The sequence below is a fragment of the Cryptomeria japonica genome, unplaced genomic scaffold, assembly GCF_030272615.1.
Source record: "Cryptomeria japonica unplaced genomic scaffold, Sugi_1.0 HiC_scaffold_54, whole genome shotgun sequence".
Taxonomy (NCBI): Eukaryota; Viridiplantae; Streptophyta; class Pinopsida; order Cupressales; family Cupressaceae; genus Cryptomeria; species Cryptomeria japonica.
This window is the reverse complement of record NW_026728876.1, coordinates 497,782-502,500: the sequence shown is the minus strand read 5'-3', so window position 1 is coordinate 502,500 and position 4,719 is coordinate 497,782. Positions and strand designations below refer to the sequence as shown.

The following is a 4,719-nucleotide window of genomic DNA, read 5'->3' as shown; positions in this document are numbered from 1 at the left end:
TCCGAAGTGGGGTTATTGGAGCGCATCAAAGGTGCGCAATGCTGGTGCGAACCCGGGAGCGCTCCGATGTGTGCTCCAAGGTGCGGCGTGCACGAAGTCCGAGCCCGGTTTGCCCCGGGTGCGCACCTCGCGTGCACCTTCGCCGGGGTGAGCACCTTGGTGTGCAGACCTTGGTTGGGTTGCGCGCCCTGGTGCGCACCAAGGAGCGCTCTGAAGTGTGCTCCAAGGTGCGGCGTGCACGAAGTCGGAGCCCGGTTTGCCCCGGGTGTGCACCTCGGGTGCGCACCTCGCGTGCACCTTCGCTGCGGTGGGCACCTTGGCTGGGTTGCGCGCCTTGGTGGGCACCATGCAGTGCACGAAGTCGGAGCCCGGATTGCCCCGGGCGCGCACCTCCGCCAGGGTGGGCACCTTGGTGCGCACAACTTGCCTGGGCTGCGCACCAGGAAGGGCTCAAGATGGCACCCGCGTTCCGTTTTTTTCACTATCTTTCAGAACGGAAATTTTAAAATCTCGTTTTTTTTTGCCTTTTCTGGAAATTAGTGAAGGCAGCGCATCAAAGGTGCGCAACGCTGGTGCGAACCTGGGAGCGCTCCGATGTGTGCTCCAAGGTGCGGCGTGCACGAAGTCGGACCCCGGTTTGCCCCGGGTGCGCACCTCGCGTGCACCTTGGTGCGCACACCTTGGCTGGGTTGCGCGCCCTGGTGGGCACCATGGTGCGCACCAAGGAGCGCTCCGAAGTGTGCTCCAAGGTGCGGCGTGCACGAAGTCGGAGCCCGGTTTGCCCCGGGTGCGCACCTCGCGTGCACCTTCGCCGCGGTGGGCACCATGGCGTGCACGAAGTCGGAGCCCGGTTTGCCCCGGGTGCGCACCTCGCGTGCACCTTCGCCGGGGTGGGCACCTTGGTGTGCAGACCTTGGCTGGGTTGCGCGCCCTGGTGGGCACCATGGTGCGCACCAAGGAGCGCTCCGAAGTGTGCTCCAAGGTGCGGCCTGCACGAAGTCGGAGCCCGGTTTGCCCCGGGTGTGCACCTCGGGTGGGCACCTTGGTGCGCATGCCTTGCCTGGGCTGCGCACCAGGGCGGGCTCAAGATGGCACCCGCGTTCCTTTTTTTTCACTATCTTTCAAAACGGAAATTTTAAAATCTCATTTTTTTTTGCCTTTTTCTGGAAATTAGTGAAGGCAGCGCATCAAAGGTGCGCACCTCGCTGCCCACCACGGTGCGCAACGCCGGTGGGCACCCGGGAGTGCTTCGAAGTGTGCTCCAAGGTGCTGCGTGCACGTTGTCGGAGCCCGGTTTGCCCCGGGTGCGCACCTCGCGTGCACCTTCGTCGGGGTGGGCACCTTGGCTGGGTTTGCCCCGGCTGCGCTCCGAAGCGGGGTTATTGGAGCGCCGCCTCTTTTTTTGTCGGAGCGTTTGGTGGGGTTTCTCGCATTGGCTCTTCCGAGGCCCGGTTGCCACCCTGGCGCGCACGAAGTCGGAAGTAGGGTTAATTGCCCGGGTGCGCACCTTTGCCAGGGTGGGCACCTTACCTGGGCTGCGCACCAGGGCGGGCTCAAGATGGCACGCGCGTTCCGTTTTTTTCACTATCTTTCAAAACGGAAATTTTAAAATCTCCTTTTTTTTTTGCCTTTTCTGGAAATTAGTGAAGGCAGCGCATCAAAGGTGCGCACCTCGCTGCCCACCTTGGTGTGCTCTGAGGTGCGCACCCGGGAGCGCTACGAAGTGTGCTCCAAGGTGCGGCGTGCACGTTGTCGGAGCCCGGTTTGCCCCGGGTGCGCACCTCGCCTGCACCTTGGCCGGGGTGGGCACCTTGGCTGGGTTTGCCCAGGGTGCGCTCCGAAGCGGGGTTACTGGAGCGCCCCCTCTTTTTTTGTCAGAGCGTTTGGTGGGGTTTCTCGCATTGGCTCTTCCCAGGCCCGGTTGTTGGGTGCGCTCCCACCCTGGCGCGCGCGAAGTTGGAAGTTGGGTTAATTGCCCGGGCGCGCACCTTCGCCAGGGTGGGCACCTTGGTGCGCACACCTTGGCTGGGCTGCGCACCAGGGCGGGCTCAAGATGGCACCAGCATTCCCTTTTTCTCACTATCTTTCAAAACGGAAATTTTAAAATCTCGTTTTTTTTTTGCCTTTTATGGAAATTAGTGAAGGCATCGCATCAAAGGTGCGCACCTCGCTGCCCACCTTGGTGTGCTCCGAGGTGCCCACCACGGTGCGCAACGCCGGTGCGAACCCGGGAGCGCCCCGATGTGTGCTCCAAGGTGCGGCGTGCACGAAGTCGGACCCCGGTTTGCCCCGGGTGCGCACCTCGCGTGCACCTTGGTGCGCACACCTTGGCTGGGTTGCGCGGCCTGGTGGGCACCATGGTGCGCACCAAGGAGCGCTCCGAAGTGTGCTCCAAGGTGCGGCGTGCACGAAGTCGGAGCCCGGTTTGCCCCGGGTACGCACCTCGCGTGCACCTTCGCCGGGGTGGGCACCTCGGCTGGGTTGCGCGCCCTGGTGCGCACCAAGGAGCGCTCCGAAGTGTGCTCCAAGGTGCGGCGTGCACGAAGTCGGAGCCCGGTTTGCCCCGGGTGCGCACCTTCGCCGCGGTGCGCACCATGGCGTGCACGAAGTCGGAGCCCGGTTTGCCCCGGGTGCGCACCTCGCGTGCACCTTCGGCGGGGTTGCGCGCCCTGGTGGGCACCATGGTGCGCACCAAGGAGCGCTCCGAAGTGTGCTCCAAGGTGCGGCGTGCACGAAGTCGGAGCCCGGTTTGCCCCGGGTGCGCACCTCGCGTGCACCTTCGGCGGGGTTGCGCGCCCTGGTGGGCACCATGGTGCGCACCAAGGAGCGCTCCGAAGTGTGCTCCAAGGTGCGGCGTGCACGAAGTCGGAGCCCGGTTTGCCCCGGGTGCGCACCTCGCGTGCACCTTCGCCGCGGTGGGCACCATGGCGTGCACGAAGTCGGAGCCCGGTTTGCCCCGGGTGCGCACCTCGCGTGCACCTTCGCCGGGGTGGGCACCTCGGCTGGGTTGCGCGCCCTGGTGCGCACCAAGGAGCGCTCCGAAGTGTGCTCCAAGGTGCGGCGTGCACGAAGTCGGAGCCCGGTTTGCCCCGGGTGCGCACCTCGCGTGCACCTTCGCCAGGGTGGGCACCTCGGTGCGCACACCTTCTCAATGTTTTCTTGCCTTTTCTGGAAATTGGTGAAGGCAGCGCATCAAAGGTGCGCACCTCGGTGTGCTCCGAGGTGCGAACCCGAGAGCGCTCCGAGGTGCCCACGAAGTCGAAAGTCGGGTTAATTGCATTGTTTTCCCCGGGTGCGCTCCGAGGTGCGCAACATCGGCGCGCACCAAGGAGGGCTCCGAAGTGTGCTCCAAGGTGCGCACGATGGCGTGCACCTCTGGTGCGCACGATTCGGAGCTCGGTTTGACCGGGGTGCGCACACCTTGGCTGGGTTGCGCACCTTTTGTGCGCTCCAAGGTGCGCACGAAGTCGGAGCTCGGTTTGCCCCGGGTGCGCACCTTCGCCAGGGTGCGCACCTTGATGCGCACGCCTTGGCTGGGCTGCGCACCTTGGTGGGCGCCATGGTGCGCACCTTTCGTGCGCTCCAAGGTGCGCACGAAGTCGGAGCTCGGTTTGCCCCGGGTGCGCACCTTGGTGGGCGCCATGGTGCACTCCGAGGTGCCCAAGATTGGTGCGCACCAAGGAGCGCTCCGAAGTGCGCTCCAAGGTGCGCGCGAAGTCGAAAGTTGGGTTAATTGTCCGGTTTGCCTCGGGTGCGCACCTTGCGTGCACCTTCGCCAGGGTGGGCGCCTTGGTGCGCACACCTTGGCTGGGCTGCGCACACCTTGGCACCCGCGTTTCCTTCATTTTAAATTTTTTTTTTTTACAATCTCTCAAGTGGGAAATTCTATAATCTCAACTTTTTTTGCCTTTTCAGGAAACTTTTGAATGGAGCGCATCATTGGTGCGCTCCGAAGTGTGCTCCAAAGCTCTCTCCAGCTGCGTGCACCTGCCCCGGCCGCGCACCCGGCCCCGCCCAGCTTCGCTCACCTGTCCCGGGCGTCTGGTGCGGAACCTTAGAGTAAGAAACATCACCGTGCACCTTGGCCAACGTGCGCGACTCGACCGAGCGCGCACTGGCCGAGGTGCACACCGATTTCACCTGGGTGCGCGCGCAGCACCTCGGGCGCACCGGGGTGCGCGCACAACGCCCGGGTTGCACCGTGGCCTGTGTGCTCGGGGCGCCTCGGGTGCGCGCTCGGTGTCGCCCCCAGCGCGCGCGCGGTAGTGCGGGCAGCGCACCCCGGCCCGGCCCGGCCCCGACGAGAACGCAAACGGGCAAAAGGTTTATTCAAATAGCATTGCGATGCCCGGCGAAAAACTAAAAAAGGGTGCAACACCGGGACTTCCCGGGAGGTCACCCATCCCAGTACTACTCCGGCCCAAGCGCGCTTAACTGCGGAGTTCTGATGGGATCCGGTGCACTAACGCTGGTATGATCGCACCCGTTATGAGCTTGTCGCAGTGTGTACTTAGCAAACCGCGACCCACGTGCGAATCCACCCCGGCCACCCACCCCCGTCGAGGTGCACACCCTCCCTCGCGAAGTGCGCCCCGTTCGCCAAGTGTGAGCCCTGCCCGGGTGCGCGCACCTTGCTAGGGCGTCGGGTGTGCACCCGGCCCGGCCTACGTGCGTGCACCTGTAGGGGGCGTCGTGTGCGTGCAGTGTCCCGTCTGCAAC

General features: G+C 64.5%; 1 non-coding gene across 1 annotated transcript; it reads right to left on the bottom strand.

Moving 5' to 3' along the window:
- Positions 1 to 4,366: 4,366 nt before the first annotated feature.
- Positions 4,367 to 4,485, bottom strand: LOC131862961 (5S ribosomal RNA). Its single transcript, XR_009361896.1, has one exon. It is a non-coding gene; the product is annotated as a 5S ribosomal RNA (ribosomal RNA).
- Positions 4,486 to 4,719: the final 234 nt, after the last annotated feature.